Source organism: Rhinolophus hipposideros (genome assembly GCF_964194185.1).
Source record: "Rhinolophus hipposideros genome assembly, chromosome: 11".
NCBI lineage: Eukaryota > Metazoa > Chordata > Mammalia > Chiroptera > Rhinolophidae > Rhinolophus > Rhinolophus hipposideros.
This window is the reverse complement of record NC_138057.1, coordinates 26,711,497-26,739,495: the sequence shown is the minus strand read 5'-3', so window position 1 is coordinate 26,739,495 and position 27,999 is coordinate 26,711,497.

The following is a 27,999-nucleotide window of genomic DNA, read 5'->3' as shown; positions in this document are numbered from 1 at the left end:
TGCTTCTTAAACCATAGTTCATGGGACACTTGCATTGGAAACAACTGATGTAGCAGAAACAGAGATATGTACTCACATAACTTCTTTTTTATTTCCTTCGAGACATATTTAAATGAAATTTCCCAGGTGGACTCAATGTTAGCTATTGGATTCTAGGTGGAAGAGATGTATACTATTTCATGGTATGGCCTTAAATTCCCCATGCTCTTGTTTTTGCTTTCATAATGACTTTGGAGATGACAGAATGAAGACAGTACAATTTCAAGATAAAATAAACCTAGATTCTCAATTAGCTAGTTGGAGAAGAACTGTTTAAAAGATCCACCTACCAGCAGCATCCACACTAGATTTTGTTTACATTATGATAAAACTTTCATTCTGATAAACTTCTCACTTGGCTTCAATGCTGCTTATACTTTTCTTTTCCACATACAAAACCTATAGTATCTATATTATTTTGTATTTTATTTTATGTTTTTTGGTTTTTTGTCTTGACTTTCATATTACTTTCTTATGTCCCTTACTACTAAGTTAGACAGTCCTCATTGCTTCCACATTACTTCTAATAACATTTGTTACCCATTGTTCTAAGTATTTATTTTATTTCCTCGATTTCACTAAAATCCTATGAGGACAGGTTTTGTTAATCTTTTTATCATTCCGTTTTCACAGAGGACCTAGTCTAATACATAAAATAAATAAATAAATAAATAAATAAATAAATAAATAAATAAATAAATAATAGTTGTTTACCGAATGAATTCTGACATTCTGAAACCGTATTCATGAAGATCCAGATTACAGATTTGAAGTATGTCAAATGCTTGAGAGGTGAGGGGGAAGAACAAGAAAAAGTAAATTCTTGGAAGAGCAGTGGTGAGAATGAATAAACAATTGCAAAGAAAGGAGAAGGTTGTTGTGTCAGTTTTAGGAAGAATTAATCCAAAAAGGAAAAGAAAGTAAGATATGAAAAGTCTATAGTGAGATTAAAACTTAGAGAATCAAATGCAAGCTCTCAAAGAAAGATTAATGAGTGTCAGTTTTTCCTACTAATAAATAATGTGCTCTTGGAGACTATAGGTCAAGAAACCAACATTAATGCTTTTGAGAGTGAATTGAAGGTGGGGTGCTGATAAAATCACTGCAGTTTCTTTTCAGGCATAGGTCTGACTTATTGGAAATTTCTGAAAAAAGCTTTGTACTGGGAAGGTTACCTCAGCAAACTAGTAGCTTATGATATGTAGTTCTTCCTTGTTAATCAAGACCTGCCAAAGTTCATTTAGCCTTGGGAAGAGTCTAAAACCAACGAAGCCTCTGACATTCTTTTTCACTAATTAAGAATATGAAGGTCTTTTGTTTTGTTTTGTTTTGCTTTGTTCTGTCTTTTTTTTTTCCAGTTCATTTTGACTTAAGTGTAAGTTTCTAAAACTGTACTATAAACTCTGTCAGTAACACAGTTCAGCTGCACTATATCTCAAGGACTGACCTGGAAATAATTAATTCATTCATTCAGTACTGACAGGATACATTTACTGTGCTAAAATTTTGCCAGAATTTCTAAAAATGGAATAGTCCAAAGAACAAGATGCAGCCCTTACCTAAAGGTTAAAATGTTTAAAGTATATGAAATAAGGGCTATAAAATAACTTTAACAATATGTGGTTTTATTTATTTTATTTCACTCATCACATAATATGGAAACCAGTAAGGTATCACAACTGGTTCAAAAGAGATTTTAAAATGTCACATATTTATAGTCAGGTAAGGAATGCTGATGAATTCATAACTGGATAGCAAAACTGGTTAATATTCACAGAGTAATAATAAATTGCATTGTACTGGACATAATTTTAAATTATATTAGCATTCTACAAGTTATTTTCTATTTCTACAGCTGTAAATTAGCTTAGTTAATGATAAACAAAGGCAGAGATAACCCAGAAGGTGGAGCTGGTCAGGGCACTCACTAAATTTCAATCTCACAATTTTTCCTTATATCTATAAGAAAAATCATAGCTTACAGCTACTCTGGAGTAGAAAATGATTAATCAGTCATAGAAGCATGAAAAGAAGATCTTCATTTGGATATAGGAACGTGGTAGTCAAGATGGTAACTAACCTAAAGATAAAAAATAAATGCTTGACTCAAACGGGTGTAGAAGGGATGGCGTTCTTAGAATTAAGGAAAGAGGGCAAGAGAGAAATGAATATTCATGAAGTGATCCTCTGGTTCTCTTCAGGAGTCATGGGCATTGACTACTCTGTTGATATTTGCAAGCTCAGGGGAAATCAAAGTACAGAAAACATGTATGTATTAATGCTTGTATCTTCCTTACTGGAAGGTACTTGCCATTGAGTTCCACTTGGGTTTCAAGCAAGGCATAGAAAACTGAAAAGATCATACACTTCCAAGGGTTCAATTCACCAAAGTTTATTCACCAAAACCGTCCATCTCTATGCTGGAAAACCAAGAGTAAAAACAAAAACAAAAAATCAGTGTAGTCATTTGCAAAACTAAATATTATTGCAGATAGTATTCAGTACTCATTAGAACAAGTATGGAAGAGAAATGTATAATTTACAATTCCCCTTTTTTAATAAACTTGTGCACTTGACAACTGTGGGCAGGTTACTTATCTCCTTTGTGTTTTAGCTTCCTTGCCTGTAAAAAGACAATGATACTATGATTTAATTGCAAATATTTTACATGTAATTTTGGTTATGTCATCTAGGTGCTTTGTCTAAATTTATGTGAGAATTTGCAAAGATCCAAAATTGAGATTTTAGATAGAGAAAAAGGTCCTTTTTCTCTATCTTCCCAGAATTCCACATACATATGTTTACATATATTAGCTGTTAAAGTATTTACCTAATTCACAATTATTTGTCCCATATGATGTGTTTTCAATCTCCAGATGACACTGACATTTCAGATAAAGCAAATAAAAATCGCCTATGTTTTATTTTGAGTAACCCCAACATAAGAAACTAGATCTATCATTTTTCAGCAAAGCGTAAAATAGGAAAAAGCCTGATTTAGCATCATGGACTGATTTTTTTTATTTTTTTTTTAACAAAGATAGATTATTTGAATTTATATTTGGTAAAAGTATGATGTATTTTTTTATCTCTGAATATTTAGTAGTCACCAGCGGGAACAAAAGTACTTTAAATAAGAATGTTCAGTTTTAACATGTTTATGGTACTTAACAGAATTTGTTCAGAAGATGAGAGATTTTCCATTTTTTTTTGTAAACAATTTTATCACATATAACAAGAGTTTTAATATTGGAATGGATATGTTGTCTCTGGAAGGCTTTTCCTTATCTCTAGATCATTGTAGATACTTTTCTCATTCAATTTTCTGGTATTTTCTCCCTTTTGTAATGTTGAGTTAGATAAATATTTAAAGTATACTAACTTATCATTCTTAAAGAACCAAAATTTCATTGGAAAAAATCAGAATTGGTGTCAGTTTCTGAGAAAACAATAAAAACTAGATGTGGAGATATATATATATATATATATATATATATATATATATATATATATGCTAAAGGAAGAAACATTATACATATATACACATGTATGTATGTATATATACATATGTATATGTATATATGTATGTATGTGTGTGTGTATATATATATATATATATATATATATATATATATATATATAAAACGTTTCTTCTTTTCACTTTTCTTGTTGCATAGCTGCATCAAGTTAATCAATAAAATGACATTAACTTTAATAGTACCTTGACCTCCCTACAATGAGGTGATATACTTGCCATAGCAGAGTGCATTTTTCAAACATTTTCCCTAATAAGAATGGCTACTCCACATCAATTCTAACTGCTTTGTACAAGTGGCAAAAATTAGATGTCATATTTGATTCTCTAAATTAAAATAGCTGTTTTCTAGCAGGTCCTGAAATAGTTACCACCTTTCAACAATTATGTTTTTGAAGATATAAAAAGGCTAAGAAACAAACAAACGGTTCTGAAAAAAAGATGGAGAAACAGTGTTTTATTGTACTATAAGAGCAATTCCGTGGAATATTGGTGCAACATAACTAAATTGTGTGTGGGGGGGGAGGATTGGTGCTCTAATAATACTTTATTTCAAGAAATAGAAGAATTTCATTGCTGAGAAAAGTGATAAGAAGTGATTAGGTTTTCCCTCAATTTCTCTCATACGTCAGAGCATGGGTTTGCAAACTTTTTAATGTAAGACAGCAGCTCTTTGGGTTTGCAAAGTTTGAACAATTCTTTTTAAAAAATGTGTGTGAAGTGCATTGCATATAGTTCTGGTCCATTTTATGAAGCTATGATTTCTGCATTCCACCCACTCTCAAATATTAGCTGAGAACATCCTGTAATGCCCTTTATACTTACGTGCTGTATATGAAGCCCAAATTTTAATGTCCTTCATTGATTCTATGAATATTTCCTCATGAAATATATTTTGGGGGAATTGAGTCACTTTTTAAAGACTTGTGGGTAATGACAAGGGATCAGTTTATGTACAATTTAATCCTTCCTTCAATACTTATAGCAGGCCATCAATGGCAATGCCCATGAAAACATTAACTTGCTGCTTGGAAGTTCAGTCAGAGAAATGACCTTTAATTCATATAATTAATATACAAAGACTATATATGATAGTCTTTAAAATAGCAAATATTGGATAATCTAAATAAGGATACTTATTTTAATGAAATATTGTGTCATTTATAATTATATTTGCAAATAAAGTTTAATAACATGCAGATTCCTTCCTATAACATAATGTTGAGAGGCCACATCATAAGAAATTGTAAACCTAAGTTTTGTCTAAGATGTGGCATAAAAAGAAAATTGGAATATTTTTTTTTTCTCTCTTTAATACCTGTTCCCTGAGACACAACTTTTACAATGAACTTCTTTAAAAAATGTTCTGGTCATATGGCTTAATCATTGCTTCGATATTTTGTGATCCAGTGGATTACGCAGATGGTATCAATGATTCCCTAAGACTTACTCTATAAATTTGCTTCTTTGGGGTTTAAATTTGTATGTCTCTATATTAATGGGCTATATCTAAACTTCTAAAACTGCTAATGGCTAAGCTTTATTATAGTTTCTCATTAAGACACAGGCCGTCTAGATTAAGTCAATCTTATTTTTTATTGTTCTCCAAGAAATTAAATCTATATAATTTGCAAAAATTAATATTTTTTTTTTAAATCAAGGTAAGTAATAAGCCAAAGGGTTAGTTTTTCTCTCTTCATGGTTGAAAATTCAACAAATAAGTCCCTCTCATAATTGTCTTCCTTTTCTTGTTGTTTTATTTAGGCATAGAGAAAATTGTAATCGTCAACTATGCTATTTTGAAGTGTTCTTCAGAGCAGTTAATAAGATCTGTAGTAATCTGGGGGAATAACTAACTATGAAGACATAAGTCCTATTAGTACATATAATAATTACTCAGCCAAATCACTTACAAATTCCCAAATCAGTCACAATTTCCCTTTTCTTGAATTGAGGAAAAGTGGCAGAGCAATAAAACAAAAATGCCTACCTGTTGTAATTGTGAGAAGCATTGTTGCAGATGAATATAGAATTCTTAATGATTTTTAATCGTAGCATATTTAGTAGATTGATTTGAAATCATTGTCAGAAACGTGAGAAAACAATTAAGAAAAGATACCTTCAGTTAAACTCTGTCCTATAAAAGTCATATTCACATTTATTCTGTACAATTCATTCCTTTTAGCCACCACTATGAGCTTTCACAGTATGATTATTGAGAAGTAACAATTATGGGGTCATTAATGGAGTCAAAGAATTCTGAAAACGTTTGTTTGCTGTACTCTTGGGAAAGAACTCTCCCAAAGCTTAAGAACTCGTTCTAAAACCTGTTCATGTTTAGTTAATTACCAACCTCACAATATCATTGTTTGCTTATGATTTTCTTGACCTTACATTCAATGTCAGCCAATTTAGATGTGATACTCTTCGGAAACAACTGCAGGTTATATTTTGGTAGAATGAGCTTTGGTAGAATGAATTGTAAATTTGGAGGCCCAGACTTGCTCTGGTCTACCATTAACTGGTTGAATTTATAAATTTATTTATTTGGCTCTTTTTTTGGTTAAATAATTGGGGAGGAATAAACAAGATATCTAATCTCCCCTCAACAACATCAACATTTTCTAGGAAGTTTGGCTTCTTCCTAAAAATGGAAAGCTCTCAAAGTCTATCCATTGTTGAAGACCAACTGATTTACTTCTTTGGAGGATCATGAGTTAGAAATCGATTTCACAGAGGAGACATGTCACTAATGTACAATTGTAGACTTCTGAAGAAGTTTCAGACATTCTGATAGTTCCTAGGAATGGGTGACTACATGTATATTTTAAACCATGAACACATGCTTTGATTATGGATTATAGACTGCTCTCTTATTTTGATTTTTTTTTGCACACTGCTAGTTACATAGTAGGTGTATGGTATATATTCATGAATTGAACTTTCCCATTTCCCAATTAACCCAGCATTTAGTGATTTGCTTCTATGTAAGTGTTGCCCTGGAGGGAGTGAGGCTACTTAATTGATATAGCACTGCTTATCAGGAACTCAGTAGGTGTTCAGTAGCTCTATTGTAATGATGGATGATGCCTATTTTTATGCAAGACTTGCCTTTATGTAGCTATTTGTCATTGCTTTTGATAATAACTCTTTTGCATAACATTTCTTAGGGATTTAGAGACCAGATTCTTATTTTGCAAAAATTTCTCTATGGGGATATTCTAGGACATTTAGTCTATGGAGATGTAGGACATTTATAGGTCCTTTGTGCTTCCATAATCTGGTCATCTTAATATAAACAGTGTACACAACTGGGGTAAAAATGTTAAAAACCAATGTAAAAGCAAATGTCAGTTTTCTCAAATAAAGCATTGCCTTTTTTTCCAATGTACCATATGGCAATGGATATTAGACTCTTTATTCCCAGCCTAAGAAGGTAATAGTGGATAGAGGTTACAGATAGATGGAGACATAATTGATGGCTTATAGGCAGTAAATGGAATGTGGGTATTTAGAGCTCTTATGAAAATACATCAAGACACTTTACAAAATGTAGTGATTAAATACTAGCAGTGATGTAATGATTTGTGTATTAATGCAGCATTTATTCAAACTCCTTTTTGGACATAAAATCTATTTGCAATAAGAACAAAACCGGTTAGTAGATTTGGCTTTGGGTTCAAAAAATCTACAACTACTATATTTATCGTATTATTTCCACCAAATTCTTTTCTTTAAATTTATCAGGCTATATAGTAGCTTGACAGGAATGTTGAATATCAAACAAATGATAAGTAACACCAGCTAAAGAGCCAAATAAACACATTCACTCTGCAGTTGAGTCTGATCACATAGGTTACTGACTTTGTTATTTGTTTATTTATTTATTTGTTTATTTATTTATTTATGTATTTATCCATTATATTATAGGCATTGATTTATATGTCTATGAGTGATAGCAACCTAATATAGATCAACAGGATATTGTTAACTAATTAGTTAATATATTACTACAGTAACAGTGCTTCCGCATTTAACTAATAATTGGTCTGCTCTCACTATGACTCCTTAATATATCAAAGCCTTCTGTTGAGCCAGTCTAAATCATGCACATCTTATGTTTTTCCAGAGATAATTTTTTTTAAGTACCATTTTATATGCTATGGACGCTTGGAACAAACTGATTATATAATTAAGTAAATAAATTATTTTTAGGGGGACAGCAGGGCCAGAACATAACCTAGTTTTTGCTGATTTTTAGATAAATATTAGATGGTGAAGAAATATTAACTAGGACACGTACATATTAATTTACAGGTAAACTAACTAGAGATACTTCTATTTCAGTTTATGACCATCATTATGATTCTCTGATATCATTAGAATTTGTTAAGTAATTATAAATGCATAGTACTTCAATTTAAAATAAATTTAAAAGGCTCTGCTAAATAAGTGGTCCATAACCGATTTATAGACTGCATTTACATTAATTTATTTCTTGATTTTTGGACTTCCAAATAAACTATATAGTTACAGGTGAAAAAAATAATGTAGGTTATTTCTTGTACTTGTATAGTGTAGTCTGAACATCTCTGAACAACTGAAGTAAGCATAGGTGATAGCTAATCACTGCAACTAAGACTCCAAAAGAAATGAGCTGCTGAGAATGCAGAGGAAGTAAATGTTAACAGTTGACAGAGACAGGTAACATCCAAGGAGGCTCATCCCTACCTTTGCATTGTTTTTCTCAGCCGTTGTTAGATTTATTAATGTAAAAGACCAGAATCTCAGTCAGTCATTTGGCAAAAGGAGATATACGTATAACTCAGAATAATTTGTTTTATATTCTTGTAATGATACTAAGCTCTGACAATGCAATTCACAAAATCATAAAATCTCAAATTTACTAGTGAATTCCAAACTTGGTAAATTCTATGCTGATTAGTTATCATTACACCTTATTTAATTTACTGTACATATACCATTTTATAGCCACAATCTACTATTGTAGACATATCTAGGAATAACAGAAATATGGTCTCTGTCCTCTGGGAGCCTATAGTCTAGTAGAAATAGAGACTTAAACCAGTAATTCCAAAACTGATGACCGTGCAAGAAGAAAAACATATCCTCTTTAGAAAATTGTCAAAATAATTTGCTGAGGGATTTTTGTTCAAGTTTACAGAAAAGACAAGAACTCAAGAGCTGCTTGAATGATTGGAAATTCATAGATATCTATGTGTGTTTGATTTAGTATTAGGAAGTGCCACAGATCTGAAAACATTAAAAAAGGAACAAAAGTGTCAGTGTAATAAATTCAAAAATGGGTAAAACACCGGATTTTCTTATAGTTTTAAGAGAGGAGTTAAAATATAAATCGTTGCAGGATAAAGGTGAGCAGGACTGTTTTAAAATGTATGTCCATTATGGGAATTTCAAAGCACAGAGCTGGTTAAAATAATATTGATTTGAAAAATTTATTAAGTTGATAGGGCAGATCTTTAATTTTATGGGGTTCTTTTTCTCATTAGAGAATTATGTTGTTTTACATCTAGATGTCCACAGTTATTTTTTATTCAGTATTTTTATTTTGAAGTGTTTTTATTAGAATATAATTAACATATAATATATCAGTTTTAGATGTACATGATAATTATTCAACAGTACCCACCTAGTACTATACAGTGTTATCACCACATTATTCATTATATTCCCTTTGCTAAAGAAGTGATCACCACAATAAGTCCAGCAATCATCTGACACTGCACAATGCTATCAGAATGTTATTGATCATTTCTCCTCTTTTTAATTTTTTTAGAGTTGACATTCAATATTATTTTATATTAGTTTCAAGGGTACAGCATAGTGGATAGACATTTATATAATTTAGGAAGTGATCCCCCTGATTAGTACCACCTGGCATTATACATAGCTATTAGCATATTACCATATTACATATTCCCTATACTTTACATCCCCATGACTATATTGTAACTACCAACTTGTATTTATTAATCCTTTCACATTTTAACCCTGCCCCCAACCCACCTCATCTTTCACTGGGATAGATCTAGTACCATTTGACACCATACATAGTTATTACATTACTGTTGACTATATTCCTTATGCTATACTCTACATCCCCATGACTGCTGGAAATAAATATATTAATTGACAATTACCAAACTATGTAGACTATATTATTGTTGATTTTTTATCTTATATTTCAGAAAGCTCCTTAGACAGTTAGATTTATCATTATCATTTAAAACTAATCACATTTAAAAATTTCCAAGTGGTACAATGAAAGATTAAACATATTTTAGGAAATGACAGTAGTTTATATCAAAATATTTACTTCTTAGTTTTAATTCAGGACATTATACTCTTGGAGTGGCAATGAAATTGTTTTGCCTGAGATGGGGAAATATTTAGATATTCAGTTTGGCCCTCGTTAATATTTATCAGAGAATGCAGTTTAAAAAAGTCATATTATTTGCAATAAAAGAGAACGGTAATGCTTTAAAAATATATTTTAGTATTTACCTCAAAAGAGTAGTTGTGGTACATAACATACTGCAATGATACATGTTCAGATTCACTGTATTTAACAGATTTTCAATTTCTTCCTTTCTCTTTTTCTAAAATTTTTGTTTTACTTCCTGATTCTAATCCATATGTAGGGCAAATGTCAGCATAAAATTAGGATAAAACTAATGATAATCATAGTCTGCAAGGTATTCTAAAACACAAAGCAAAACAAACAAACAAAAGACTGAATTATGTAGGAGATGAAGCTGGAGTAAAAATGGCGTTTCATATTACAGACTTATAATTTGGTGATGATATAAAACAGGCAGTCATGCAGCTGACTGGGGTATAATGGAGAAATATTACTGTAGATACATTAATTCAAAATGAAATTAGATAGTTATAAATTGGAAAGGAACATAAAGTATAAAATAGAAATCTTTCTTTTGCTAAACTCAATAGGGATTACAGGACAATTTCAAATAAGAGGATTTCTTGTTTTACTCAACTTGCGGACATGGTATACATATTGTGCTTTTTTTTATTTCTTCTCTTCCGTATTGACTCAGGCAAGGTCAACAGCCTATCTGGAGTATTCTACAGCCACCCATTTATTTTAAAGAACCAACCTTCTGTAGTGTGAAAAATCCTTCCTATGCCATTTATGAGATATTATCTTCCCTTTTTCTTCTTGTCTCTTGTGTGTATGCATCCAAATAACAGATGGTCTAATGATCTATTTCCTCCAACTCTTTCATGAGTCAGCAAACATAATAGGCCAACAGATATCGTATTATTTTTGATTTTCAAAATATATACCTAATCTTTTCATTATCAACTGGATGATTCAAATATGAAAAGCATTTCCTTACCTAGGTTTAAATAATTTGCTGTATTGTGTGAGTAATATGAAACATATTTTGCTACTGGTAGTATTTTCCACTAAGTAGTGAAATATTGCAGAAACTATATATATATATATATATATATATATATATATATATATATATATATATATATTAGAATTTAGCATTTTAAAGCAGTTTAATAAAAGAACTAGGACATTGATCTGTTAATAAGGATAAAGGTGAAGAAAAATAAAATTTTATATGGATTAGAGCACTTTACACATGAAACATAAAAAATGAAAATCAAGGTTTCATTCAAGAACATGTTCCAAAAATAAGTATGATACTGAAGATATGGCAACATGTGGTCATTAGGCATTACTTAATCAGTGTTGTGTAAGGTATTTATTTTTAAATAAATGCCTTTGTTGATATTTTGTTCCAACATCTTCCTTTATTTTTTTTATTATTTTTTTTTGATTTTTTTAAATTAATTTTATTGGGGTGACAATTGTTAGTAAATTTACATAGATTTCAGGTGTACAATTCTGTATTACATCGTCTATAAATCCCATTGTGTGTTCACCACCCAGAGTCAGTTCTCCTTCCATCACCATATATTTGATCCCCTTTATCCTCATCACCCACCCCCCACCCCCTTACCCTCTGGTAACCACTAAATTATTGTCTGTGTCTATGAGTTTTTGTTTCTCATTTGTTTGTCTTGTTCTTTTTGGTTTATATACCACATATCAGTGAAATCATAGGGTTCTCTGCTTTTTCTGTCTGACTTATTTCACTTAGCATTATTCTCTCGAGATCCATCAAATTGTCACAAATGCTCCTATATGCTCCTATATCATCTTTCCTTAACGCCGAATAGTATTCCATTGTGTATATATACCACAACTTCTATATCCATTCATCTATCGAAGGACATTTTGGTTGTTTCCATGTCTTGGCCACCGTAAACAAAGCTGCAATGAACATTGGCGTACACGTGTCTCTATAGAGAAATGCTTTTATATTTTTGGGGTAGATACCCAGGAGAGCGATTGCTGGGTCATATGGTAATTCTATTCGTAATTTCTTGAGGAACCTCCACACTGCCTTCCATAGCGGCTGCACCAGTCTGCATTCCCACCAACAGTGTATGAGAGTTCCTTTTTCTCCACAGCCTCTCCAACACTTGTTACTATTTGTTTTGTTGATGAAAGCCATTCTGACTGGGGTGAGGTGATATCTCATTGTGGTTTTCATTTGCATTTCTCTGATGATTAGCGATGTTGAGCATTTTTTCATGTGTCTATTTGCCATTTGTATATCCTCTTTGGAGAAATGTCTCTTCAGGTCCTCTGTCCATTTTTCAATTGGGTTGTTTGTTTTTTTGTTGTTGAGTTTCATGAGTTCCTTGTATATTTTGGATATTAGCCCCTTATCAGAGGAACTGTTTGCGAAAATCTTCTCCCATTCAGTTGGTTGCCTCATTATTTTGTCAATAGTTTCTTTTGCTGTGCAGAAGCTTTTCAGTTTCATATAATCCCATTTGTTTATTTTAGTTTTTACTTCCATTGCCTTTGGAGTCAAATTCATAAAATGCTCTTTGAACCCAAGGTCCATAAGTTTACTACCTATGTTTTCTTCAATGCAGTTTATTGTGTCAGGTCTTACCCTGATACCAAAACCTGGTAAGGACAACACAAAAAAAGAAAACTACAGACCTATATCTCTGATGAATACAGATGCTAAAATCCTAAACAAAATCCTAGCAAATCGAATACAACAATGCATTAAAAAGATTATTCATCACGACCAAGTGGGGTTCATCCCAGGGGCACAAGGATGGTTCAACATTCGCAAATCCATCAATGTGATACATCACATAAACAAAATAAAGGACAAAAATCATATGATTCTATCAATTGATGCAGAAAAAGCATTTGATAAGATACAACATCCATTTATGATTAAAACACTTACTAAAATTGGTATAGAAGGAAAATACCTCAACATAATAAAGGCCATATACGACAAGCCCTCAGCTAATCTCATAATTAATGGTGAAAAGCTGAAGCCCTTTGCTCTACGTTCAGGAACACGACAAGGTTGTCCCCTATCACCTCTGCTTTTCAACATAGTGTTGGAAGTCCTCGCCAGAGCTATCAGGCAAGAGAAAGAAATAAAAGGCATCCAAATTGGGAATGAATAAGTTAAATTGTCACTCTTTGCAGATGACATGATGCTATATATAGAAAACCCTAAAGACTCCACCAAAAAGCTATTAGAAACAATCTTCCTTTATTTTGAAGTCAGCAATGCAGCTTATACACCTTTATGTACTTTATCGTTATTAGCACTATGTAATTTCTGAGAATATATAAATTGATTGGTGAGATACTGTAGTATGAGATATCCTGTAGAATACACATTCCAGGTTTCAGAACATGCAGCTTTTAGAGCATTTTCTCTCCAATATAGTATATCACCTCTGGATCTGTTTAAGAGCCATAAAGTTATGAAATTGATATGTCTTCAGGGTACACTATATAGAAGATAATCCCAAACCCTGACCATTTGTTTATGAAATAATTTTAGGATAGTCAAACAGGACATGTTAGGAGCAACATGGGTTTTCAAGATGTAATTTCTGAATACATATTTACTGAATAAACCAAAGAATAAAGAAATTTGTTAATAACCAGTTTAACCGTATTCTTAATCAACTAACTACAGAGTGTATGTTTGTTTTCAAAAAATATCTCTTATCATGTCCTTTCCCTATTTAAACATTCAGATGTCAATTTCCTTCAAGGTAAAGTCCAAATGTATAAAACTCACTGTTGATTTTGATGTATTTCAGGGTTTCATCCTCAGCAGTTTTCTCTGCTGCTCTTTGTTTATTTTTTTCTGCACTATTATATCTGCTTTAATGACTTTGGTTAACACCCATCCATGTCTCCTATCTACATTTGATTTTGAGAACCCAATTAATGAGTATAAACCTGGTAACTGCTAATATAATCACCTATCTTATATTTAATTTCCTTTGTCTATAACTAACTTTAAGATTTTACTTACAAACTCTGCTATTCCTAAGTTAACTTTATGTCAGCATCTCTTTAGTATTATAAGGCCACAGTATAGTAGAAAACAAGCAAAAAATATATATATTAGTCCCTTAACAAAGAAATACAGTTTTGTTTTTCACAATTTTACAGATCTGTGGGACTTGGCTGGGGCTTTTGCTTTGCATAATTTTTACTCAAGTACCTAGCCTGTTGGAGGAGACGATATCACATTTGTACTGAGGCAAAGGGAAAGAAAGTACGTGAAAAATCATACTCTGGTTTCTAAAGCTTCCTCATGAAATTAGACATGCCACTTCTTGAATTTCATTAGATAAACAAAGGTATGTGGCCACTCTTTCCCACAAATGGCAGTTTTATGTTCTTAGAGAAAGACCATACATATTGTGACGTAAAAGCACTAAAAAGTATTATATTCTCCTTTTTTTGCGAGATGACAGCAGCAAATAAGCATTGAGGGCTTACAGTGTGCCACGCATGATTCAAAGCACTTTGTGCATACTAACTCAGTGAGGCAGCAGTAAGAAGTAGGTATTTCTTTCTTTTTTTTTTTCATCACCATATGTTTGACCCCATCTACCCTCATCTATCATGCACTCCCCCCTTACCTTCTGGTAAGGAAGAAGATGTGGTACATATACACAATGGAATACTATTCTGCCATAAGAAAAGATGAAATAGTGCCATTTGAGACATGAATGGATCTTGAGATTATTATGCTAAGCGAAATAAGTCAGACAGAAAAAGTCAAGAACCATATGATTTCACTGACATGTGGGATGTAAAACTGAAAACAATAAAGGGACACCACAAACAGGAACAAATAAACAAAAAGGAACAAAAACTCAGACAATAGTTTGTTATATCCACCCTTTTGCTTAAGCTATAAATGAGCTTCTCTTTCCACTTCGTCACTAGCTATTATTGTCCATATCCTATCACCAAATGTGATTAATTCCAGTCCCTAAATATCTCTCATATCTGTTTCCTCATCTCCAACCCAACTACTACCTTACTACTACTCAGGTCTGATTATTTTTGTCCTAGACTATTCACTTTTTTGTTTTGTTTCGTTTTTTCTTTCTCTCTGACTATGCATTTCTCAGACTTTTAATCCATTCCCTATATAGTGTAACTAGAGAATGCCCTAAAAGGTGGGTCTATCTTTTCTATTCTTAAATTATTTCAATACTATGCATTTCAGTTCAATTTATCGTTTTAGTTCTAGGCTTCCTAGCTTGGAATAGAAAATGCTTCATTGTCAGCTCCTGGTCTTTTCTATTCTTATCTGACACTTCTCTTCTCTGATACTTCTTTTTTATGCTCCTAACATAATGCACTACTTGTTATTCTTCCCAAGCAAATCACCCTTTCTCATATTGTTATACATTGTACACATTTCCTCTTTTCCAAAATGCACTAATTCCCAAAACTCTATTTATCTTTCAAGATTAATTTCAAACATAAGCTCCTTAACATGACTTTCTTGGCTCTTCCTTTCAAATGATAGAATTAATTTTCTAAGCCTCTGCTTTCATATACTAAACCACTTAATGTACAGCTCTATTAATTAATTTCTCAAGTTATTTTCAACTATGAATATGCTTGTGAGTACCTTTAGGGCCAGGATTGCATTTTATTCATAGTTTGTTGCATGGGATAGTGACTCAATAAATGTTTATGAAATTTAAATAAGTATTTTAATTTTTCCACACTTTTGGAACCATTTTACCTAGTATTACATTAAAATGTTAATATAATTTTGCACGCATTAAAACATGGTTGGGGTTCTTAGAAAGCTACTTTTTTTCAACAATTTTATGAACTGTTATTCAAATTATGCTTCGAAAACTGGGTTTAAGTAACATTATTCCAACAATATTACTTGTCGGGCACATTTATAAATTGCATAGTAAAACTTCTCATTTCCAGAATGAATTGGCCTAAATTTACTTTAAAATGCAGAATTAATGTTTAACCTGCTAATTTGAATTTAACTAATATGACCTTAGAAAATATCATGACAATCTGGCTTTCAGTTGGTAGTCCACTTCTATCTAAAGTAGACCCATCTTTTTTATTTTCATAAGGGTTAGTTAGTTATACTACCAGGAACTTACCACGATCAATGCTGATATACGTGTTTTACAGAAAAGAAGTAGATATCAAAATGTGTAGTAGAAAGAAAGTTTCCTGGTAAAGTTGATGCACAACTGGTGGAAATTTTCAGCAACTGTACCATATGCAGTTAAAAGAGTGGACCGTTGTATGTTTAATTTGAAACTGTAAATATTTTGAGCAACTAAGTCATCACACATCTGTTGATTTCCAGAGATATTCCTAGAAAGAACATTTTACTAGGAATAAAGTGACAAAAATATACATAATGCTTATCCCCAAAAGCTTTTAGTTTAGTAAGAGTGACGAAAAAAGGCATATAAGTGATTTCTACTGAGTAAGAAACAATAACTGTTATAGGTTCTGCATTAAATGTATCAATCCTTTCAATAGTCATGGGAATTCAATGTTATTACTCCATTTACAGGTGAGGAAAATTGAGTAGGAATAGTAATTTGTCTGCTATTTCACAGCTATCAGTAAAGATTGCAATGTAGGTCTCCACGTCTTCTAACGTGATGCTCAATGCTTTCCTAGTTTTCCATCAGAACCAATGCATCATCATCAGTTACAATTACCATTTAAACAGTGAGTACCCACTACTTGCGTGTTACATGCTTCCTTTATTCAGGTAACTTAAATTCTAATGTGGATACTTTAATAAATACTTCTACAACCACAAATGCTATGCTGATTATTATCTCATTTCTTTTCATAATTTTCTTTGGAAAAGAAAAACTGCATTGTTATACATTTGGCAAAGTTGTTTGGAAAATAGTGTTTTATATGTTTGTTGATTAGGTCATTGACTATGTGGCAAAATTCAAAAAGAAGTTCTGCCCAAATACTAGTTCCCTAAAATTCCAACACCAATTCTTTACTTACTATTAGATATTTATTTTTATTTATTTTCCAGTTTCAAAGTGCATACATTTGACTATCTCATGAAACATTTTAAATCCTGATAGAAATACTTCCCTTTAGGAATGAGAATGAAAACATTGAGTGCCTACATGAAAGTGGTCCTGCAAAATGTTGGTGGAAATATACATAAGTGGGCAGACATAAAAATTATGTACTTTAATACATCAATACTTATTTATGTTCCAAGATAAACATACTTTGGTCACTTATGTATTTATAAGTGATTAAAAAAAGTCATTTAAGTTCCACTCCAGAGCATATCTACTCTCATTAAACTGGAGCTGTGTATGTGGCTGCTCATTGAGATAAATTTTGTTATATCTGTGTGAGATAAATCATTAAGAGAATCCCTAGGTACTGAGAATTTGCTGCCTAGAGAAAACAAGAAAAAGATTAGAACCACTTCTACAAAGAAAAGAGATACTTTTACAGCCACACTGAAGAAGCAAGATGAACCCCCCAAATTTGGTCTGGATGTTAAGCCTGATGATACAACACATAGACCAAAAGGGTATGAAGAGGTTTGTTATTCACTTAATGAGGTTTTCTGGGGAGAGCAGGGTGACGCCATGCAGTTTTGAAAATGACTTGAGAGAACAAGAAAAGGAGACTGACTTGGAGATTTTATTGTGGTTAGACAGCATGAGCATTCCTGCATATGGTTTGAAATTCACACTGGTGGCAAATGACGAATGCATGGGCTTGCCCAGATGTGAGATAAAACAGGATACGCAAGAGAAAGGCTTAAAACCTGCCAGCAGACATAAAAAGATGGAGTCAGACTCTTTATTACAAATATACAGAAGGTGTGGGGGGAAAAAGTAAGAAAGAAAAAAAGTATTAAAATTGTAATACATGATATATATCAATAACAAAAGATGAATGCAAATCATGTGTATACCTTTTTTTGACATCCCCGATATTTTCCACTGCATCCTACAATGACATGTCTTTCACAACAGTTTAAGGCAGCCTGATTTGCAGCCTGCATATTATGGATTTAGAATGCTTATATCCCAGAACACCAACCACAGTTTTGCCTCTTTACAAATGGTAACTAAAAGTCATGGGGTTTCCTTTTCATATTACTCATTAAAGAAAAAAAATAGATATAAGGCAAGTTCATCTTGATCTAAGAAATAGATCAATAGAAAGAAGAAATAGACAATAAATTACAAAAGTAAAGCCACTTCAAAATGTATAAAAAATAACTCATTGTCCCTGGTAGCAGTGAGCAACAGTATATGCTTACGATGTATTTTGTCTTTTCTTAATCTTTACTCATTGTGCTTAATTGTAAGCTTATTACCAATTACTATTTATACTTATTAGGAATTTTCCATACAAATATGAGACTAATTTATAATATTGCTATATGTAGTTACAGCAATTGCATGTTTAATCCAAGATCTAATGTGAAACACTTGAACATGACTGCTGAATAACATATATTTTTTCTTTCATTTTTGTCATTGGAATACTACTGAAAGATAAGGAATAAATAAAAATTTAATAATTCTCTTTGGAATTATGTAGTTATAGTATAGTTTTCTCTTTAGTGAAGGGTTGATATTCTTCATAATTCTTAGGGGTAAAATCATTGATGGTTTTATATTAGATAAGGGATATTTATATATTGTGATTATATTAATTGTCAATCCAAATAATTATAATACAAGAAACATAATATTATTAGTCCATATTATTGTAATTTTAGCATTTGATGTACTTACATTTAAAATAAGAAAATTTTATTGTTCTGGGTGAAAATTCAATGATTATGATAGGTGCCACATATTATGTGAAGTTATATATATATATATATATTCCCAATAAAAGTTTACTTCAGATGAAAATAAGTAATATAAATGAGTTTCTAGACATAAAATATTTCTATAACATTGGAAAAATTATCTTCATTCTTATATTTCAAAGAAAACTTTGAATATACAATTTAACATCTTTATTTTTAGATACAAATATGAACTTAAGTGTAAGATAAAGAGGATATATTAATTTAGGAAATTTGTCATCTCTTAAGAAATTACTTTAGCTTTAAGTCATTTAAGCCAACTAGTTGGATTAAATCTCACAGAAGAGGGAGTGGAGCTCTTCCATCCAAGACAGACATATCACTATAATTTTGTTTATTTATCCCCTGATATTTGGTATTTAAAACATTTTGAGAAACAACTTTAAAGTTTGTATGCCAGAATAGCTATTATAAGTTTTATTAATAAGTAGTCCATTGTTTATTAAAAGATATGATTCACACAATGAATATTTTTTATGAGGGTTGGAATTATAAAGATGATGAAACTTAGCAGTTACAGTTGCAGACTAATTTTTTTATTTTTATTGTTTTCGCATAAGCCTTCTATTTATAGAGAGCCATAATTACCACAATTTTCAGGAATAATAGTTACATAATGGAGATATTTATAATATCAATAAAAAATACTTTGTAATTATTAAAGTTGCTTTTGCTGTTTCTAACAGACTATACTGCAAAGTTTCTAATTTTATTTCATTTACAGTAATGTAAGGACTTATAAAGGTATCTAAGATCACTCTATTAATTTTCCTGTCTGTGATGGATGAGGTCATTTCCATGAGAATATATCTGCTTTACTAATACTGTATTTTTTATGATCTATGACTAATTAAGTCATACCATTTTGTTACTGTTTGATATTGAGAGAGAAGAGATACTTCTCCAAACATAAAAATAAATAGGAAACTAAATTAATTTAATAAAGATTTGTGTCCACATGCTTTAGATTTTCCCAGAGAAACATAATTAATTGTTCTTTACAATTTTCAATGTAATTTCACATTCATTATATTATTGATATTCACTAAGTTTCAGTGCAGTAGATATTGCTATCATTATACCAATTTTGCAAATGAGAAAATAAAGATTGAGATGGATTAAGTATCTTTTTGAACATATCAATTTAAATATTCATCCTTGCAACAGATATGCTGGGTGTGCTCTGAGCATTAAGGATGTAGACAGGAACAAACAAAAAGTCCCTGATGTAATGGAGTTTGCATTTTAGTAGGAAACACATGGAGTTTGCATTTTAGTAGGAAACACAAACAGAAACCAAATGCATAATTAAACATTTAGCAACAAGTATTGGTAAAGAAGGTACAGAAAAAGGATTCTGAGAAAGAAAAGAGAGTACGATGTAGGGCATAGTATTATTTTAGATAGGATGAGTAGGAAAAGTCTCACTGAGAAGGTGACATTTGATAGACATCTATTCCATGATGCAGGAAGACTTGTGAACATTTGAGAGAAGAGTAATCCAGCAAAGACAAAATAAGAGCACAAGTGTTGAATTTGGAGCATAGTTGGATTTTGTATATGGATCATGAAGGGCTTATAGGCTGTAGGAATGTGTCTAGATTTTATTGTGAGAGACATGGGAAGCCATTAGAAAAATTTCAGAAGTGAGATATTTATCATGTTGTTTATATTTTTAAAAGTTTACTCTTGTTGATTGGAAGGAGCCCAAAATATAAATGGCATGAATACTGACCATCCAGAATGGTCAACCTCCATAAATGCCTGGTATTTTCATAGTGATGAGTAAATGGATGGATATAAAATTGTCCCAGAGAGTGGGAATAACCGATCATTCTAAATATTGACTGAGAATTAATAAGAACTGGTATACATTTGACTGCAAATTAATAGTACTAATTCTGTGCTCTTTTTCATTATGCAATGCTTCCTCAATTACTAAATAAAATGTCCTACTCACTTCACAATAGTTTTAAAACTTATTTTCTAAATACTAACATTAGAGTTAAGTAGACAATTTAAAATTTGATTTCAAAGTTACTTTATTTACCCAAAGATTATGATTCTTTTCCATACTAAAATTTATAAAGAAAATGTTAATTATTTTTTTGTAAAAAAATAACATGACAGAGAGGTTTTTCTCGACTTATAAGCAAGAAGAAAATTTAATTTTTAAAATATTTCTTGATACCATATTACACATATATAATAAAAATATTTAAATTGTCTCTATGCTTTTTATTTTTTTACACTTTTAATCAATTTTAGCAATATAACTCAATGAAATAACCAGAGATGGAGCACGAAAAATAAACACAGTAATTATAACTCCACTTTACTTAATGTAGTAGTAGGAACATAAAATGAATAAAAAAGAAAAACAGGTAGTTGAATAAAATAAATTATATTATAGTCGGGATATGGCCTACTATATAATAATTAACACTCATGCTTTCCCTTAATATTTAACGTTATGGTAAAATGTTTAAAATTTATTTAAGCATGATAGGATTTCTAAAAATTGTAAATGAGATAATACGCAAAGAATTTTCAGGTGTGTTCCCAAACATTGTTATTATGAAATTATCAAATATAGAAATTAACTATCAAAGAGAAAAATGCAATCAATTGGTAATTTATATTATTAATATATTCTACTTTACATATTTTTTATAATGAATATGTAATAATTTTTATTATGAGAATAAGATAAAATAAAATTGGAAATACCACCAGCACTACCACTTAGTTGCTAACATTCACTTAATGTATACAGACAAAAGAAAACAAGTAAAAATTCTATACAGATATGTTCATCTTATTGCTTACATACTTCATATACCTTCTCCCAAACTACTTGTCATATTTTTGTTTGCTATGATTTTGTTGTTGTTGTTGTTGTTTTTGTTGTTGTTTGTGTGTGTTGTTTTTTTTGTTTTTGTTTTTGTTTTTTTGTATTCTCCTGGACAAGAAGTTGACTACAAGAAAATTTGAGCATAGACTTCTAAGAGGGGCAGAAATGTGGAATGGGCTGGTCCCACACCCCTGTGTGGCAGTTAAAAATCATAAGGGGTATTTTGCTGTGGATGTGCCCTGGGAGGAACAAGGTCTCAGCACCACATCAGGCTCCCCAGCCCTGGATGCCAGTGCTAGGAACAGATATACCAACAACTCCTGGCTGTGCAAACCAGTGGTGATTATGACTGAGTGACGCAAGGTCGGCTGGAGTGTCAGGCATTCTGTTAAAGGGACCACACGTGGACTTACTTACTGAGAGACTCACTTTTTCTGAACTCCAGTGCTGGGGCAGCACCTTAAAAGTTACCAGAAACATACAGGGAGCAACTGAATGGTCTGGCTTCAGGGCAGCTTTCTCTCAGACAGAAGTGCTGGCAGACGCCATTATTTCTTTGTTGAACGCTACCTTCTCATGCATGTAGATGCAGGCAGCCACAATATCTCAGTCTCCATCAACCTGGCTAACACCTTTCCCTCCACCCTGGTGATACCCTGAGACCCTGCCTCACTGAACTTGCAGACCACCCAAGCTATTTCCAGTGGCTTTTCCATATAAATGGTTTGTCTTGGCTCATGCTGAAGACTTTCCTAAAATTTCTCAAAGATTAACAGATCCCAAACAAGCAGCAATAGGCTTTAGCATACCTGTACTATTCCTGAGAAGCCTCAACACTGGCAATAGTAGCATCCATCCTCAGTTCACAACTTGACCTCTTGAGGCACCTCCAAACACATCTTAGGTGGCTGCCATCTGTGAATTGCTTTGTGGCTCATGCCAGCTGGCCCTGGGCAGGGCAGAGAATGCAGCTGAAATTGACCTGCAGCTGGCCCCAAGGAGGCCAGCTTTTAACTGAGCCACAACAAACCCAACTTCCTCTGTGAATGACACACATAAAGGTAAGACTGGGCGGATAACAGATCCCTGCTAAAGTGAATCCTGCTTTGTAAGGTCAGCCTCTGAACACAGCTCCACCACTGTAGTTACCACATGGCTTCACAACCAATCAGCCTGAGGGTCAATCCCTCCCACAGACATGCAAATAACAATGAAGTCTCAACCACAACAGAAGGGCACACACAAACCACACAAGGGAAACACTTGGAAACCCAGCTCAGGTGACTAGGGAGACTTTACCACTGCACCACTGTGCCCCACAGGACACCTAAAACATAAGGCCACTCTACTGAGACTGTGAGACATGGTAATACATGGAAACATAATACATAGAAACAAACACAGGGAGGCAGCCAAACTGGGGAGACAAAGAAATATGTCTCAAATGAAAGAGAAAAGAAAAACTAAGGAAATTAAAACACAAAACAAACAAACAAACAAAACTGAACAAACTCAAGACAAGCAACATATTTGATGCAGAGTTAAAAACACTGGCTATAAGGATGTTCAATAAACTTAGGAAAGAGTAGATGAACTTTGTGAAAACTTTAACAAAGAGATAGGAAACATGAAAATGGAGGGAAAAGAAACATAAAAAGAACCAGTCATACTGAAGTAGAAAATAGCTGAAATGAAGAAGACATTAGAGAAAATAAACAGTAGATTAAATGAAGTAGAGGATCAAATCAGCAATTTAGAAGTTAAGGTAGCAGACATCACCCAATCAGAACAGTTTTATAAAAAAAGAAAAAAAAAATCCAAAATAATGAGGATAGTTGAAGGGACCTATAGGACAACATCAAGTGTACCAACATTCACATCATTGGGATACCTGAAGGAGAAGAGAGATCAAAGAATTGAAAACCTATTTGAAAAAATAATGACACAAAACTTCCCTAACTTGGAAAAGAAAATAGATGTACAAGCCCAGGAAGCTCATATATATAGATAGATAGATAGATAGATAGATAGATAGATAGATAGATAGATAGATAGATATAGATATAGATATAGATATAGATATAGATATAGATATATCTTTATGGATAAATGTTTTCAGATTTTTTGGGTAGACTGCTCTCTGTCACTGTGTACTAAAATTAACTCATAATGGATCAAGGAACTAAACATAATACCTGAAACGATAAACTGCATAGAAGAAAACACAAGTACTAAATTTATGGACCTTTGGTTTAAAGAGGATTCTATGAATTTGACCTCAAAGGCAAAGGAAGTAAAAGCTAAAATAAATGAATGGGACTATATCAAACTGAAAAGCTTCTGCACCGCAAAAGAAACCATAAACAAACTAAAGAGGCAATCAACCAATCAACCGAATAGGAGATTTTTGCAAACAATGCCTCTGATAAGGGGCTAATATCCAAAATATATAAGGAACTCATACAACTCAACAACCAAAAAGCAAACAATCAAGTTAAAAAATGAGAATAGGACATTTCTCCAAAGAGTATATACAAATGGTCAATAGACATATGAAAAAATGCTCAACATCACCCATCATCAGGTAAATGCAAATAAAAACCATAATGAGATAGCACGTCACACCACTTAGAAAGGCTACCATCAACAATACAAATAGTAACAAATGTTGGAGAGGCTGTGAGAAAAAGGAACCCTCATACACTGTTGGTGTGAATGCAGACTGGTACAGCCGGCAGCATGGAGGTTTCTCAAAAAAGTTAAAAATAGAATTACCATATGACCCAGCAATAAATACATTTCTAAAGCTCCGAATATTTAGTTATGCCCCTACCATGGGAGCTTTTTTTTTTTTTCTTTTTTTTTTTCTGGAGAGTGGGAGGATCCAAAACCTCCAGAAATGCTGTATGTAGTTAAGATTTTGGCAGGAAATTATATAAAGAAAGCTTAATATGGATACATCTTGACCTTAATAATTTTATATAAATTTATTTGCCACTTTGGTTAACACTTTCATGTGAAACTTTAAGAAAATACAATTATACACTTATTAACAGTAATGTGAAAGGTTTTATTATAGAAACATAGAGGGGTGGTTGACGAACAGAGGGACAATTAGATGACAAAACAGTATAGCAAAGAGTTCTATATCAAGAGCAAGGGGAAAAATAGAATTTAAAAAGACAGAATGCCCAGGAAAACAGATTAACTTCTTTCTACCTCCCTTTTTACTTCAGGAATTAGAAAAAATTTAATAACTATGAACCCCAGGTTTACAAGAAGTCCATGAGCTGCCTATGGCTGTGACAAGGCCCAGAGCATATCTGAAAGTAGTATGCCTGGCAGCAGCTTCACGGAATACAGTTGATGTATCTATTGTTCCTTTGTGCCTTGCACATATGTCCCTGTCCACAATCCAAAGTCCTGTAACAGCATCCTCCTTCTTGCTTATGAGTGGGTATGGGACAAGTTTTGAGTCACTCATGGCCACCATGATTGTGTACTTGAGCTAAGTAGTGACAATCTGAGTCCTTTCTCAGGAACATTTCTACAGAGAGCTTAGAGGAAAACTTCTTTTCCTTTGTGTGGTTATACTGGAATGACTTGAAAGCTGTCTTTGGCTCTTTTTCTTTTTTTTTTTTTTTTTTTTTTTTTGTCTCAATAATAATCTATCCAGTAAGAGAAAAGGATGCCAATTCTGGAGAAACCGAAAGAAGATTTAAAGAAAAAGAGAGGAACAATGATGATGCACAAGTCCTAGATTTTAGACACTCATGTTCACAACTTTTTCCTGTCCATTTTTTCTCATCTGATGTGTCAATGAAAGGACGTACAGGCTAGGAGCTGTTAACTGTGTCAAGACCTAACTATTTATAGCCTTGAAGAGGGAACCACAATTACAAACAAATTTAAGAAAGATTGAGTTTTTTGTATTATAAAATCTGATAGGTAAAAATAAGCGGATATTTAACTCGTGAGAAGGGACACATAAAAATGATCAAGTATCATCCTCATTGATAGGTCCATGCTGTCTCATAGTATATTTATCATCTGAATATTCAACTTTAACATTACCAAGTCAGCGTAAATAAATTTAGGTTTAACATTTTATTTATGTTCTACATGGTTATATTTGCACTATTTATAATCCTTTACAACAATATATTGTGTACTGGTCATGCCTCTGCTTAGAATATTTCCTTTAAACCCCAATATAAAATGACCTTCTGTTTATAGCCATATGTAAAGTCAAATAACATTACTCTAAATTTTGACCAGCAGAAACAGAACACAAGGAGTACAAATTATAACTAAGAACCACTGGGAAGGATTCAGCAAAGGGATTGTCAACGGCCACTATGGGAGAATACATGAGTGCATAGGGAAACCAATGACTGCAATTCTATCTGTTATAATGTCTATGTTAGCAACTCCTAGTCATGGCATCCTTGTGAGAAAGACAGTTAAAGAGATCTATACCTAACTTGTACATGACGCAATGAGCACATTTAAAAACCTGAAACAGATGATTTAAAAATATTTTTAAATGCTATAAGCTTTAGAGTATTTTTCAAGATCTGCTATTTTATTACCACACTGATTTATCCTGTGAAAGCAGATACAATATCCTTATTTGTGAAAGCAAACACGAAAGCAATGTGATCCTTTCCCAACAAGTTAGAGAAATTATTAAAAGTAGATAGAAGGTAAAAAATAAAATTGCCACAATATAAAAGATACCATCACAGAAACAAATCCCAAGCATATTGCCTATCATTTCCCCTTTAACACTAACCTGCAGTTCTTCTAACTACAGTGCTTGAAGCCATTACCCTCTACAGTTGTTCTAATTATATCTATCAGATGTGATGTATGTTTAATTGGATTTTAATAGGACTGTAGCTCCTTGTTTAGCAGAGAGTTTAACAGGAGAGTAATTTATTGTTGATAAGGTATGGGGTCTTCCGTTCCTCCTACTATATAAGAATTGGAAATGTGTTTGAAAACCAATGTCTTGGGTGAAGTTCCTGTTCTGAAAGCAAATCCCTACAAATCAAAGTGCATGATTATTTTGCCCGTGTTCCGAATGGGTTGAGAGCAGATATTAAAATGTTTAATAGCCCTGCTTTTGAAAAATGTTGCTTAAAAAAATGCTGCCTAATATTTTATTCAAGTTAATTAGATACTGGGTACAAATTTTCATGATAATATTATAACAACAGGTACATATCCTGCTTGAGGGAAGTATAAACCAATAACAACTTAATTCTGTGAAAACATGAACAATCCAGCTGACCAAAAGTTGTAGCATTCATCAAGAGAAATAACAGTGACATATAAAGAAGGTGTAGAATTTTAAACAGTAGTTTCAAAGCAATTGAATCCACTACCATTTGAAGTTCCTTTTTTCTATTATGTTCTATTGTTAGTTATTATTTTTGATAAGAACATATTAAAAGGTATTTAGCTATATCTATGAAGCATAGTGCTTTATGTAGTTGAAAATCACAATCTCTGCTCGCATACGTATCTATATCAAGTGAATTGGTTTCCATTTTGATAGTGATGACAGCACATGAGTGGGTGTTAATCGTTACATTGTCAGAACAGTCCCCTGAATGTTCAAATAGTAATTTGAGGCATCCTTGGAGAAGCAGACACTACAGGAAACAAGGGGGAATGTGGCTTCAATAATACACCTTTATTATTAATTCATGTACATGTCTTCTTTAACATATATTAAGCAGGTATTATTTTCATCCTTTCAGATTTCAGACTAATGGAAGGTGACTAAAATTAAGGCACATCTAGATGAGTTGATAAAATAAACAATGAAAATTTCAATTAAATCACAAGACCATTATATATGTCTATTTGTTACTAACATCCTGTTTCCTATTTATTCCACATAATATATAAAGCTACTACAAAAATATCTCATTAATACTTATCGACCTCTGTGGTTAATTGTATGAAGGAGAGAAACAACTGCAAATTCAATCATGAAAACAAAATCCATTATGTGAGGTACCGATGCAAGCAAACTAAGATAAAGCAGGACAATTTCACAAAATCACATAGGATATTCAAGACTATGTTTTCTACAATCTTAGATCATAAAGCATCAGAATCAGTACACCTCTGCTCAGATTTTTATTAAAAACCATGAGAATATATTCTGCATATACAAAAGTTGCCTACACCACTGCTCCTTACATCCTGCCATGATTTTGAGATCAGCACAGTGTAAA